Source organism: Oncorhynchus clarkii, chromosome 5 (genome assembly GCF_045791955.1).
Source record: "Oncorhynchus clarkii lewisi isolate Uvic-CL-2024 chromosome 5, UVic_Ocla_1.0, whole genome shotgun sequence".
Classification (NCBI taxonomy): Eukaryota; Metazoa; Chordata; class Actinopteri; order Salmoniformes; family Salmonidae; genus Oncorhynchus; species Oncorhynchus clarkii.
In genome coordinates, this window is record NC_092151.1 from 51,021,967 (window position 1) to 51,037,989 (window position 16,023).

Genomic DNA, 16,023 nt, shown 5'->3' on the forward strand with positions numbered 1-16,023 from the left:
AGTAGATTGCAACTCTTCCCCCTTTAGCAGTTCGATCTTGAAGGAAAATGTTGTAATTGGGAATGGAAATTGCAGAATTTTTGGTGGCCTTCCTAAGCCTGGATTCAGACACGGCTAGGTCATCAGGGTTGGCAGAGTGTGCTAAAGCAGTGAATAAAGCAAACTTCTTCTGATGTTAACATGCATGAACCCAAGGCTTTTCCAGTTACAGAAGTCAACAAATGAGAGCGCCTGGGGACACACAGAACCTGGGTTAACCTCTACATCACCAGAGGAACAAAGGAGGAGTAGGATAAGGGTATGGGCTAAAGGCTTTAAGAACTGGTTGTCTAGTGCGTTCGGAACAGAGAGTAAAAGGAGCAGACTTCTGGGCATGGTAGGATAGATTCATGGAATAATGCACAGACAAGGGCATGGTAGGGTGTGAGTACAGTGGAGGTAAACCTAGGCATTGAGTGACAATGAGACAGGCTGCATCTTTGTAAGTGCCAGTTAAGCTAGGTGCGGTCTCCACATGTGTGGGGGGTGGGGCAAGGGAGCTAACCGAGGCATGTAGAGCAGGACTAGGGGCTCCGCAGTAAAACAAAACAATGAGAGCTACCCTAAACAACAGTATACAAGGCTTATTGACATTAGAGGGGGGCATAAAGCAATCAGGTATTGATTGGAAGACAACAATGGGTAAACAGCTAAGACAACAACAGGTAAATGGCGATGAATGGGCAGAGGGGGGTCAGTTAGCTACACACAGGGCCTGAGTTCGAGGCTGTGGCCGACTAATAAACAAAATGAAGTACCGTGTACCGTACCGTGTTAATGAATAATGGTCCAGAGCTTGCGGCAGGAATCTGGTGATGTAGTGGGGGGGGAAAAGCCGTCCGATATGCTCAGGGATTATATCGCGCTGTGCAGACTGGCCGATATTATCCGGGCTAAAGCGGCTGGTGTCTGTGTTAAAGACTGCTAGCAGTGGCTAACAATGACTGAATAGCTAGTAGCTAATTAGCTGGCTAGCTCCTGAAGGCTAGCTTCTGATCGAGGTTCCAGTTATAAAGGTAAAATAAAAGAAATAGCAGAGCCGTACCATGTTGGGTGAGGAGGGTATATTTAATGGGGTGGCAGGGTAGCCTAGTGGTTAGAGCGTTGGACTAGCAGCCGAAAGATTGCAAGTTCAAATCCCCGAGCTGACACGGTACAAATCTGTCGTTCGGCCCCTGAACAGGCAGTTAACCCACTGTTCCTAGGCCGTCATTGAAAATAAGAATTTGTTTTTAACTGACTTGCCTAGTTAAATAAAGGTAAAATAAAAAAATAAATTCGAAAATTGAAAGAGAGATTGAAATAAGAAAAATAAGAAGAAAAAAAAACTCCCCCCAAAAAGCTTAATATTTACACGGGACAAAAACAAACACGTCTTTCTGCTACGCCATCTTGGAAAATATGTGATGAAGGGGGTGATTGAATACAATATACAACAGGGTTGGCAACGAGGTTTGGCCTCCAGCCAATTTTTTCCTGAGCTTGTAGCTAGTCGGCAGGCCAGAACATAATTAGCCTACTAGCTGCCCAATTTATAGCCCTAGACCACACATGTAGTAGCCTACACACTCTTTTAATGCAAACCTTCAGAACCTGCTCCCAAAAGCACAGATGTAAGATTTTATTTTTCACTGTAGAAGCACTGGTCCTCTTAAACTGTAATTCCAAGTAGCAAAAATATTTAGGGTCATATGACGGTCTGCTCTGCCATTTCTCCCCTTCAAACTAGGGCTGCCAAAAATATAAGGTAAGATAAGACAAATGGGAAAATAATGGATCTGTGAAAAAAGTATAAAATAGCTCCCCACTACCAATGTAATGTTTACATTGAATGTATTCCTTGAACGTTGACCACAGCCCTTCTGAAAATACATTTACATTTTTTCCAACCTGCTCCATGTATTCAATTTCAAATTTGGCTCCAAGTGCAGCTTTACCTCCGGGCTATTATGACACATCTGGCAGTTCCTTCTCCGTATGTTCCTAGCAGAGGTCTCGGTTAGCCTCAGGTATTCGGTGATGTCCGTTATTTTGCTACACTCATTGTGTGTGGGAGGGATACAACACAGCCCTGTGGTAGGCTAGGAGGAGCTTTCGCAATACTTCATAGACCCTTTATTTTAGATCCATGAAGCTGCATTAAGTGTCTACAGGTAAGCCTCTGGGCTGATTTTGGACTGGAGAATAGAATGTGCAGTTTGTTCACAGAGTGGGAAGGGAGGGAGGTCGGGAAAGGATGTACAGTACATGAGGTGGAAGAGGCACTCACCTTGTTGCCTGTCCCGGCACAGCAGATGCCAAGGGCCATTGCGGCCCCGCAGCGCACATGGGGGTTGTAGCTCTCTGACAGGAGGGACACCACACTAGGGCACTGCTCTGGGGTCCTGTACACACAAAGAGAGAGAAAGACATTGTAATTCAGTTACGCTCATTGTTATTTACATCAAACATCCGAGCAACGGTCTTGAGCCTTGCAAACAATGTAAATAGGCCTAATAAAAATCCATTACCAATCATCATCATTATTATTATTATGATGAACCGTCTCAGCCATCTTTGAAGAGACTGGGGTTTTATCAACATTGCAGGTCATTCTATAAGAATTAATCCAATTGGCACCAGGTCCAAGGCTTTAATATCATTATAGAATAATTGTATAGGCGACAGGTGGCTAAAGCTACAGCACATCATAAGGAATTGTCACAACCTAACCCTGAACCGGTGTTGGAGGGGGGAACTTGGGGGGCATGTGTGCTGTGTGAAATAGGGGCAGTGATTTATAGGCCTGACACCTCTCAAAGTCCTCATGCATTTTATCTGGGTGTGCTGCATGGGAAAGGGAAAACATTGTGCTTAACCATTTTGCTAGATTGAAATCTATGGCTTGAAGTATAATGGCATGAGTCTAGCGCATAATGGAGAACAAAAATTCTCTGCTAAGTATAAATTGTTATTTCTTTGCTTACTTAAGTGAGGACTGAGCAAAGTCAACTAAGACGTACAGCAGGGGCGACGCCAGGCTCTTAACTCGTTCACTTTGTCAAAATCCCTTTTAGTCTTACAAAAAGAACAAGCACACAAACATCCACCCAACAGTCAAAGTTAATAAAATAATGTTTTTTATTAAATAATAATAAAGGACACCCTCATTTAGGTGATTGGATTTTTGCAGAAAACTGCCAACTTAGTGTATTTTGGCAGAATATTACACCAAGTCTAACACCACCAGGGTAATGAAGTGAATATTCTGGCTAACCCTTCCACTCCACTACCTTCGACCATCTTGTGTTTCACGTGTAACTGCCAGGGCTTCTTCCCCATCACATTTTCCTGGCTTCCACGGGCCCAACTGTCTCACTATGAGGAGCCTCCTCACATGTTCGTTTTGAACCAAGACTCAAAAACCTTTTACAAACTCTCCCAAGTCCAGGCAGCTGTGTCAAGATGGTTTCTTTAAACAATTTACACAAGGTGATTATGGTCAATCCTCCTCCCATCCTAACCCGCTGCCTTCCCTGTTCAGGTTGGGACATTAGGACCCTTAGGAGTATGGGGTGAGAATATAGAGGTAAGAGCAGTGTGGGGTGTACGGGCAGAGACCAGGGGATGTAGATTTGGGACCCTAACCTCTTGTAACTGCATCTTTACGTAGCACTTAATGTGCCGTTAGGGTAAGGGCCATTTGCAATTAGGCGCTTGAGATGTGAATTGAATTTAATGGGCTCTGTTCTAAGGGGAATGAAGCGGGACCAGATAGAGGAAAATCTGGGCTACTCGACTCTTGCTGGGGCTCTTGCTAGGACAAGACAGGTAGGTCTTAGAGGACACACATGAACGACGATCTGCCAAAAACAGTCGGTGGCCAACCATCACATGCGAGCAGTCTCCAGCTTTCCCAATTCTTCTAAAGTTGCGGATGGCTTTCAACCTTGAACCACTCATAACGTGAGGGGAAATTAAAGTGACATTTAAAAAAAAAATACAAATGTGCTGTCGATTGTAGGCTGTACTGTGTGTTCCAGTGTATCTTTTAGTGAACATTCCTGCTGACAGTTAGCCAAACCTGTCAGCTAAATTAAATGTTTAATGAATCATATTTGGTCACAAAAAAAGGAATGCAATAAATTACAACTGGCATGGAATAATACTGCCTGAGAAAGAGAGGGATTTCCTCTGAAGTAATGACATAACTGTACAAGTCACTCAAATCAGTATAATGTGTGCTATTATACCAGTGTTGGAAATGTATTACGGTATATATAGCCTGTAATGTCTTGAATTAGGGAGTCTCTCAGGCACAGACATGGTTGAAACCATAGAGGAGCAAATAATTGACAATGGGATGAGGTAAGCACATCATATTGAGCGTGTTATACAGCTTGCTATGCTGTGAAAGGAGGTTGATAAGACCAACATTGCCTCGGCATGAACAGTGAAACCGATCAGATTACCATGCGTCTTCAGATTTCCCAGAAAGGTTCAGTTCCTTGTAATGGTAATTGGGAGTCTATCAGTCAGGTATTAATCGTCATTCACTCAAAAAAAACGCTAGGAGGTAAACCAATCCTCTATAAAACAGACTCCTCAGCTTTCTCCAAAAAACAGGCATCATCGTCGATGACTCCCATGCCACTAACTCACAAAATGTCACATTTGCCACTCTCTCCCAGAAATGTGACGCTTTGCTGCAATTGAAGAGGTCCTTTGCTTCTCAGAGAAAACAAAACCTTATTGGAGTGAAGGAGTGAAGAGGTCAGGAGGAATAAAGATGGATCCCTGTTGCCAGACACTGAATACAATGTACACATTCATATGGTTGCGCTCCCACTCAGAACATATTTTAGCCTGATTAGACTTATAAAAACAGACTTATGAAAACAACATAGGAGTAGTTCACGAAAACCGTCAGAATGCGTTGATGTTTGTGAGTTGCGCCGTCTTGATTTTACACACAATTACACACAAGCAGGAAAAATAGAGTGATTTGACTTCAGCTTTTATCAGAGTAGAATTGGGTCGCTGTAATCAAACGCTAAATGAAGCACCTTAGGGTACTCGGAAAGGGTCTGAAACACTGTTTCAGTGTCAATGATAAAGCCCAGAAGGTTCTATGCACAGAAATCGATAAACCTCCCAGGGACATTAATTCAGTCTTCACCATTAATGCAGTGGTGAATTCCGGCGGCCTAATGTCAACTGGCCTGTTTGGATTTAGTATCTCATCTCAACTGGCCAACCAGGGCTTTCATTGATCACAAATGGCAAATCTCTAGAAGATCTGGATTGCCTTTCAATTTCGCCAGCAGGGATATGAGATGCTACTCTGGTACATATATGACTACCACTAATCTATTCTTGGATCAACCGCAACTTGTAGAGAGTAGAGCGAGACCTGTGAAGCCAAACACAGGCTTTGTGGATAGGGTCGTCAGGTAGCCTGTAAAGTCTATTGTATGGCAAAACAAAACATTCCTGCCAGTGCCAAAATTGTCAATGCCACAATTCTCATCCATCAAGCTAATGTTTACAAAATATGAATGAGAGTGTGGTAAAATAAGAACTTGCCAATGATCCAATGCTTTCTAAATGTAAGGTTTACGACCATTGTGGCAATGCAATGGCTTGAGGTTGAATGTGCCTTTCGCTTTGCTACTGCAGATAAATAACTAAACATTTAGAGCCATTCATAAACAGTTAAACAGAATGCTCCAGGAGTTAGCTGTACATTCTGACCGTGAGTGTAAGATATGTCTGTGGGTGCGTGCACAAACTAGGGTTCAGCGATATTTACGATAGTATCGGATATCGAAGATGATTGACAGCCATCATCGATGGTGACGACATTGTGATGTGACAGACGATGCACTTTATAACCCATTTCAACTTGACTAGCACCACGCAGTAGAGATATGACCTGGTAGCTCAAAGCAGGGCCATGCAAAGTGGCCTATTCCTTTGCAGCCTGCATAGCATATCAATAAATACAGTGACTTGCGAAAGTATTCGGCCCCCTTGAACTTTGCGACCTTTTGCCACATTTCAGGCTTCAAACATAAATGTATTTTTTTGTGAAGAATCAACAACAAGTGGGACACAATCATGAAGTGGAATGACATTTATTGGATATTTCAAACTTTTTTAACAAATCAAAAACTGAAAAATTGGGCGTGCAAAATGATTCAGCCCCCTTAAGTTAATACTTTGTAGCGCCACCTTTTGCTGCGATTACAGCTGTAAGTCGCTTGGGGTATGTCTCTATCAGTTTTGCACATCGAGAGACTGACATTTTTTCCCATTCCTCCTTGCAAAACAGCTCGAGCTCAGTGAGGTTGGATGGAGAGCATTTGTGAACAGCAGTTTTCAGTTCTTTCCACAGATTCTCGATTGGATTCAGGTCTGGACTTTGACTTGGCCATTCTAACACCTGGATATGTTTATTTTTGAACCATTCCATTGTAGATTTGCTTTATGTTTTGGATCATTGTCTTGTTGGAAGACAAATCTCCGTCCCAGTCTCAGGTCTTTTGCAGACTCCATCAGGTTTTCTTCCAGAATGGTCCTGTATTTGGCTCCATCCATCTTCCCATCAATTTTAACCATCTTCCCTGTCCCTGCTGAAGAAAAGCAGGCCCAAACCATTAAGCTGGCCCAAGGGTGATGAGCTGTGTTGCTTTTACGCCAAACATAACGTTTTGCATTGTTGCCAAAAAGTTCAATTTTGGTTTCATCTGACCAGAGCACCTTCTTCCACATGTTTGGTGTGTCTCCCAGGTGGCTTGTGGCAAACTTTAAACAACACTTTTTATGGATATCTTTAAGAAATGGCTTTCTTCTTGCCACTCTTCCATAAAGGCCAGATTTGTGCAATATACGACTGATTGTTGTCCTATGGACAGAGTCTCCCACCTCAGCTGTAGATCTCTGCAGTTCATCCAGAGTGATCATGGGCCTCTTGGCTGCATCTCTGATCAGTCTTCTCCTTGTATGAGCTGAAAGTTTAGAGGGACGGCCAGGTCTTGGTAGATTTGCAGTGGTCTGATACTCCTTCCATTTCAATATTATCGCTTGCACAGTGCTCCTTGGGATGTTTAAAGCTTGGGAAATCTTTTTGTAACCAAATCCGGCTTTAAACTTCTTCACAACAGTATCTTGGACCTGCCTGGTGTGTTCCTTGTTCTTCATGATGCTCTCTGCGCTTTTAACGGACCTCTGAGACTATCACAGTGCAGGTGCATTTATACGGAGACTTGATTACACACAGGTGGATTGTATTTATCATCATTAGTCATTTAGGTCAACATTGGATCATTCAGAGATCCTCACTGAACTTCTGGAGAGAGTTTGCTGCACTGAAAGTAAAGGGGCTGAATAATTTTGCAATTTTTCAGTTTTTGATTTGTTAAAAAAGTTTGAAATATCCAATAAATGTCGTTCCACTTCATGATTGTGTCCCACTTGTTGTTGATTCTTCACAAAAAAATACAGTTTTATATATTTATGTTTGAAGCCTGAAATGTGGCAAAAGGTTGCAAAGTTCAAGGGGGCCGAATACTTTCGCAAGGCACTGTATGTTAAACAATTTACAAATGCAAGAGAAGAATGTAGACAAAGCTAAGATTTTCACCAAAGCAGTGTAAAATGTCCAGTCAGAAAATATATATATTTTTTTTTTCTCTCAATGTCAGATGATCTGGTCCATATAGCTGACACTCTATAAAAGCCCCATTTTGTATTTTCTGTCCATTTGATATGAATGACAATTTTTATGCATGCTGGCTTTCTCCCAAGGTGCTACTTCATGATTAAACAATAATTTTAGCCAACGGTGATCTACGGTCTCTCAGAAAGTTTTAGGTTGTTACTGTAACTTAAAAACATGATAGGGCTAAGGTAATAATGAGAGAGGTAGAACAAACAATAGCAAGATAGATCTAAGTAAATCTAAGTATTTTGAACAAATTTTACAGTTGATCAAAGCTTAGTCTATTACAAGATAAATGTATGCATCCCTCCTACTTGTTGAAGAACATACAAAACATACAAAACATACTAATCAAAATAGCTTATCAAAAGCAATAAAGGGATACTTCGGGATTTTGGCAATGAAGCCCAATGATCTCATTTTTATGTATCTGTGTGCAGTTTGAAAGAAGTCGCGTAATGACTGCATGACATTAAGGCTTGTCCGGGGCAAGTAAAAAATGTATAAATTGCTGGACAACTAGAAAATATATATATTTTTATACAAAATTGCACATAAATATCAAATAATTACTCCAGTAATGTGGCAGTGCATGGTTGACATTGAGTAAATGGCCCATATTCCTATAGCTTATTTCAATAAACATAATATATTTACACAAAGCAGAAGGTAGAGAGAGCGAAGAGTTTCAACAAAGCAGCGCAAAATATGCGGTCAGTAAATAAGTCGTTTTTTTTCTCTCTCTCAAATGATCTGGGCCAATAGCCAAAGTCAATTTCCTCTCCATTTGATATGATGACTGGCCTATTACACTACTCTTTCAATTTAATCAAGAAGGCAAACTGGTGCGGGCCCAAAAAGGTGACACATTTTTTGTTGCACTGAAACATGCAAAAAATCCCTGCTAGGGGGAAATGCAGGTTAACTAATTAAACAAAGAATATGATCTACATGATCAGTCTCTGTGTGTAAAATAAGTGGTTCATGTGAACCTAACTCTCAGCTAAAAAATGTAAAGAAAGCAATCCAATGTTATTTTCGCCTAGACATTACTAAATGACACAAGTCTTGAGAAAAAAAAAAACAATACACTAATATTGCAGTTAGCCATGACAGTCTTTATAATATAACACTTGTGACCACACACACACACACACACACACACACACACACACACACACACACACACACACACACACACACACACACACACACACACACACACACACACACACACATCTAAATATTGCACTTGAGGAAAAAAAAAACCCCATCTCAAGTAGAAATAGAATGAAACAAATAGGCATTCTATTTTTGCTCTATTATAGTGGCCACTATAGTAGACATCGATGTGTGCAAAAATATCATTCACTGAGTAAAAAAATGTAATAATTCCCACTCACACAAGTGTTACTGTCAAGTTCAACACAACAAAAGCAATATCTTTGGGCTACACTATTACATTGTACACTTTCTGCCTGCTGTGGACATCTGTTCTACAATGTGCCAGCAGAGCATGATACCATTTGTTGGCATAATTGATCTCTTTCAGGCAGAGCACACCTGGGATACCCCTCTTTATCCAATGTATTGAGAAAGAGGGAAAGTGTGTGGTGTTCCTTTCACCTCTATAGTGGCATCCAGCTTAAGCCAGGCCCGGCTCCAGCTACACTTAACTGTTTAACAAGCAATACCTAATTTTCACCTAATTCTCTCATTCTGAAAAATAACCACATACTGTTAGGCTGGAAAATAGAACGAGTCAATATTCACCCAAGGCTGAAAATGGCAAAAGAACGTTGGCAAAACGTAACACTAGCGCGAGCCCAAAGCAAATTCATGGAATCAAAAGCTTGCAGAGCCCGTTTTGACTGGAGCGACGCTTAGAACTCCATTTCGCCTAAATGGCACAAACATTTTTTTTATCCCTTTTTATATTACCACTACAATCTGTTCTTAGGACGAAACTGAAAAATAACTTGTGTAGAAAGTAAACATCCGCACCTCAATGGTGCCAAGTGTGATTATGTCTGCATAATGAGGAAGTAGGAATAAAATGGCAACTTCTGACTATTTCTGGTTTAGCGTTTAACGACGAGATACTCTGCCCAGCCTTACATGATTAGAAAGAGGAGATTATCATGATTAAAATGGTGTCCGACTTGAAAAACAGCTAAATATACACATCGCGAGATATTTCACGAAATACACTAGCATGCCTCTCCATAGGAAAACAACCGCGGGAACTCAGCGTTCCAAGGGCAAAAGGTATTTCGGGGCTAGCGTTTGATGACAACGGAACACACTGCCCAGCCTTACATAATTTGAAAGAGGAGATTGTCATGTTTAAAATGGTATCCAGGCCTCCCGGGTGGCGCAGTGGTTAAGGGCGCTGTACTGCAGCGCCAGCTGTGCCATTAGAGTCCCTGGGTTCGCGCCGCGACCGGGAGGTCCGTGGGGCGACGCACAATTGGCCTAGCGTCGTCCGGGTTAGGAAGGGCTTGGTCGGTAGGGATGTCCTTGTCTCATCGCGCACCAGCGACTCCTGTGGCGGGCGCAGTGCGCGCTAACCAAGGTCGCCAGGTGCACCAATGTTTCCTCCGACACATTGGTGCGGCTGGCTTCCGGGTTGGATGCGCGCTGTGTTAAGAAGCAGTGCGGCTTGGTTGGGTTGTGTATCGGAGGACGCATTGACTTTCAACCTTCGTCTCTCCCGAGGGAGTTGTAGCGATGAGACAAGATAGTAGCTACTACAACAATTGGATACCACGAAATTGGGGACAATAAACTGGGAATCAAACGTTCGGAAGGCGAGTTAGTGCCACGGTGCTCAATAGAGCTAATAGGAGCTGGCAGGGTGGAAAATTCCCTAAAATAAGGCCTGTGTTTTTGTGATTACTTCAAAACTATGGCAGGCAGCTGGGACATATAGTAATATTATAAAACTGGGCTCCACGGTGGATGCACATTTTTTATCAGAAAAAAGCATTGTTAAAAATGTAGTGTCTAGCCTAATACTGTAGAGGAAAAAGATGAGTTCACAGATAGCTCGTTAACTAGTTAACATTTCACACAGATTGCCATGGTCCAGTAAGCAACTAACGTGTTATAACTTGAGGAAAGGCAGTAATATAATATAAGTAATATAATGTTACCAGTTAATACTATAGAGAATTGGTTAGGTTACTAAAGTTAGCTCATCTGATGTTGCTGTTGGACTTTATTACCAGCTCATTTTAATTTTCAACTCAATTATTTGATCAGTTAAATTGCCTAACGTTGCTCAACATTTCTCTGTCTAGCAAACGGATAATTCAATCCAGCTAGCAAGATACTTAACAATGCTAACAATACTTGTTCCACCACACTTTCTCCCTCACCTCAAACGTTTAAAATGCCAGTTGTTTTTCGGTTACAGCTCATGGAGTACGCTTCATCACCTTCTCACCCCCGTCATGATCAAACAATGAATGAATCTAACAGAGTTCAGAAAGTTGTTGTTTTTGAATAACCCCAAATCATGAGACAGAAGAAACAATAGCAAGATATAAAAATATGAACAAACCTTACAGTCGAGCATAAGAAAGAAATTATGCATGCGAGGCCGAAAGAAAATCTCTCCTTGCCTAAATGAAATATCATAAAAGCATTGAGACACATTGAAGTAATTTATTTCCCAAAATTATTCTTAGAAAAGGTGTTTAATGTCCTTAAAATTGTAGCTTTTAAAAATGTAAATAATTACGTAAATCAGAGTAGGCTATTCTCAATCACAGATGTATTTTGAATGACATATTTTAGGCCACAAGAAGTTAAAATTGAGCAAACAATACCAAGATGGAAAAATATAACAAAGATTCTAATGAAAACTTAGGCTATAGTTGAGAAAAATATATGAATATGAATATTATTATTATTGTTATTATTATATTATTCTAGCAATATGCAACCTACCTACAAAGCATATAAACTCGAACTTGATTTGTTAAAAAAGAAGTTCCTTTGTCAGGACCCTGTCAAAGATCATTTGTAAAAATCCAAATAACTTCACAGATCTTCATTGTAAAGGGTTTAAACACTGTTTCCCATGCTTGTTCAATGAACCATCAACAATTAATGAACATGCACCTGTGTAACAGTCGTTAAGACACTAACAGCGTATAGACGGTAGGCTATTAAGGTCACAGTTAAGAAAACTTAGGACACTCAAGAGGCCTTTCTACCGACTCTGAAAAACACCAAAAGAAAAATGCCCAGGGTCCCTGCTCATCTGCGTGCACGTGCCTTAGGCATGCTGCAAGGATGTATGAGGACTGCAGATGTGGCCAGGGCAATAAATTGCAATGTCCGTACTGTGAGACGCCTAAGACAGCGCTACAGGGAGACAGGATGGACAGCTGATCGTCCTTGCAGTGGCAGACTATGTGTAACAACACCTGCACAGGACCGGAACATCCGAACATCACACCTGCGGGACAGGTACAGCATGGCTTACAACAGGAATGCACAATCCCTCCATCTTCTGCTCAGACTGTCCGCAATAGGCTGAGAGAGGCTGGACTGAGGGCTTGTAGGCCTGTTGTAAGGCAGATCCTCACCAGACATCATCTGCAACAACGTCACATATGGGCACAAACCCACCATCGCTGAACCAGACAGGACTGGCAAAAAGTGCTCTTCACTAATGAGTCGCAGTTTTTTCTCACCAGGGGAAATGGTTGGATTCGCGTTTATTGTCGAAGGAATGAGCGTTACACTGAGGCCTGTACTCTGGAGCGGGATCGATTTGGAGGTGGAGGGTCTGTCATGGTCTGGGGCGGTGTATCACAGCATCATCGGACTGAGCTTGTCGTCATTGTAGGCAATCTCCACGCTGTGCGTAACAGGGAAGACATCCTCCTCCTTCATGTGGTACCCTTCCTGCAGGCTCATCCTGACATGACCCTCCAGCATGACAATGCCACCAGCCATACTGCTCGTTCTGTGCGTGATTTCCTGCAAGACAGGAATGTCAGTGTTCTGCCATGGCCAGAAAAGAGCCTGGATCTTAATCCCATTGAGCACGCCTGGGACATGTTGGATTGGAGGGTGAGGGCTAGAGCCATTCCCCCCAGAAATGTCCGTGAACCTACAGGTGCCTTGGTGGAAGAGTGGGGTAACAGCTCACAGCAAGAACTGGCAAATCTGGTGCAGTCCATAAGGAGGAGATGCACTGCATTACTTAATGCAGGTGGTGGCCTCACCAGATACTGACTGTTACTTTTGATTTAGATCCCACCCCTTTGTTCAGGGACACATTATTCAATTTCTGTTATTCTTGTTCGGAACTTGTTCAGTTTATGTCTCAGTTGTTGAATCTTGTTATGTTCATACAAATATTTACACAAGTTTTCTGAAAAAAAACGCAGTTGACAGTGAGAGGATGTTTCTTTTTTTTGCTGAGTTTAGTAGCCTAGGCCTAAAGACAGAGCAGGGTGAGGCAAATATGCGAATCAGTTTAAAATGATTAAAACATGCAAATCAGTTCATAATTATCCAGTGTTGAAGACGGCACAGTTGCTCTGCAGCCCATGATGATCTACAACCCATCACCGCACAGCCAGCAAGCCTCGCTGACTGTCACTTGCTCAATCTGCGCGCTTCATTCCACACAGACACAAATACAACCAGATAGGAAATGTGTAGTAGCCTAGGCCTTTGTGCCACAGCTCCACCAGAGTGGAATAGACTATTCAAAAAGATTTAGCTGCATTAAATATGTCACAAGCTAGGTTTCCATCCAATTGGCGACAGATTTTTGTGCAAGTATTCTAAAATCCACACCAAAGATGTTTCTCTTGTTGCAGATAAAAGGTTATGCGCTGTTGGTTACAGTGCAAGTATATCCTACATGATGAGATTATGAACAAAAGAAAGATAATTTTCGTAGTCATACGGCAGCCAAGCATCGATTATCATGTCACCAGAATAAGACCCTCGATATTTACTGGGAATGAACATCACCCTGTGAAGTTCATCCTAATTTATTTAATCTGTAACCTTACAGAAAACATGCTTTCCCAATCAGTGGTAGTGGGTGGATCACACGGCATCACATGACTTCAAGTTTACTTCGATATTATGGTTTTTATATCAATATTTGAGCATGAAAGCGTTTCCATCAGAACTTTTTTTTATCCGACGTGTACTTTACTATCATAAAAAGGTTGGATGAAATCCTGGTTAGGGTCATGATTCCTCTCCTCCCTTGCCCGTATATGCAAGTTTGAGGTAGCAGTCTTTTTTTTTGGGGGGGGGGGGGGGGGGCATCTAGGGGACGATGGGCAAGTGCAGAACATTCTTTCAGATCCCTCCTATGTACTTCACACATTTTTAGTCACCATTTTGTGCAATGGTGTTAAAGTATTATTTTTGGGGTGGCGACTTCAGCTTTCAGACAAGTAAAGAATCTGTCCTACTTGTCCAAAATGGCAAAAAAGGTTTATGTCAAGCCCCGGACTGGAAGTGCTATCAGAGCCATGGTCTTGTGCCTTGCACACAAACAACATAAATAGGCTTAACAAAAATATAATATTTTTTTCTCTGACCCGTCTCATCCATCTTTGAATGGGGCCATCTTTGAAGAGAATGGGGTCATATCAACATTGCGGGTCATTCTAGAAGAATTCACCCAATTGCACCAGGTCCATGGCTTATAATATCATTATAGAATAATTGTACAGTCGTCACGCTAGCAGATACCCATAGAGTTCCAATCATTGCGATAATGCTAATTAGCATTGGCTCACAAAACTACCCCCTACTTCCTTCATACTGGACACAGGCATAAAAGTGGTATCCAAGAGTTCATCGGACTCTGGGGGAGTAGATAAATGGTCTCATTGCCAAAATCCCAAAGTATCCCTTTAAGACAAGTTATGAAAAGTATTTCCCAAATAGGCTTATTTGATAAGTGTTTGCCCTAAAGTTGCAGCTTTCAAATGGGAACAATTGTGAAAGTCAGAGTCTATAGGTGATTCTCTAGCACAGCTTTATTTTGAATGACATCGCACCAACCCTAGTGCACACCTCATGTTTAATTTCACCAGACGTCCAGACGGTGTCTGACGCTTAGAGAAAAGGAAAGACAAAAAAGCACAGTAGCGCCAGATCAATCCACCCTGTCCCTTCCACTCTCAGCCTCCAGAGATGGCCAGTGAAGTGGCAAACATAGTAGATGAAGGAAGCAGGGAAACACTAAGGTTAATGAAACCAGTACCAGTTCATTTTTGCAATGCCAAAAAGCAGATTTGATTTGCTTTGTCAATCCATATGATTAAAATGTGCCATGAAAAGCACCTGTGTAGTGTTTCTTTCCACAAACAGACATAAGAAACTTTTGTAGCTGTTCTCTTTGTGCACCATCAATCCCACTCCAATTAGAAATGCCTGCAGACTTAATCAAGAGTTGAAAGGGCTGAAAATCTAAGTGAAAACATGTCCATTGTTATCCTGTATAGCTAGAAGATATCTAAAGAATTGGGCATGTCATAGTCTGAATATCTAAGTAAGCTGAAACTTCAAATTGCATTTATTTCAAGAATGTTTTCTAGTAGCATCCGCAGTGTTGGCCTAGCAAAGTGGAGAACAGATGTCTGAGGTGCTAGCAGCAAGTCTCTCAGCAACTCCTTACATCAGAGGATCAGGAGCATCCAAGTGATCCACACAGGAATCAGGAATGACCTTTAGCTGAAATTAAAAGGCAATCGCTTGGCCAGTGAAGGTAGGGCAGTCCTTAACACCAGTGGTCATGAATTAGAGCACTATCAAAAATGTATCTGCCTGGTATCTGAGTGAGATGAAATGTTCTTGGCTCCTGTGATTTGAGACGCTAAACAGGCACTGAAAGGGAGCTTATAAAATACCTTGTCTGGTCCAACTCCTGTCTAGACACCTGAGGTGCATTAGGAGCACAGTATACTTCAGGAACATCAAATTTATACTCATCTTCATGGCTTTTCATCTGGTTTTAAAAGCAATGCAACGAGACAGCAGTGGAAGTAATAAGCATGCAAGGAGATGCTAGGTTTATGTATATCAATACTAACAATAATGGTTAGCTCTGCAATTTCTAATATAAGGCAATTTTTTCTATAATTTTATCTTTGATAAAAAATAAAAATGTCAATGAACGTTTGAGACTAGGCAGACAAAAATATTTTCAAGAAGTGAAAATGCAGTTTCAATAGGACATCACTAACAACTCCCTCCTCCTCCAAATTCCATCCCCAGTCCCTACTGGA

At 41.7% G+C, this 16,023-nt stretch overlaps 1 pseudogene; it reads right to left on the reverse strand.

Moving 5' to 3' along the window:
* The window catches only part of LOC139409707 (26S proteasome non-ATPase regulatory subunit 1-like), a 114,169-nt pseudogene that overhangs the window by 42,892 nt on the left and 55,254 nt on the right, over positions 1-16,023 (reverse strand).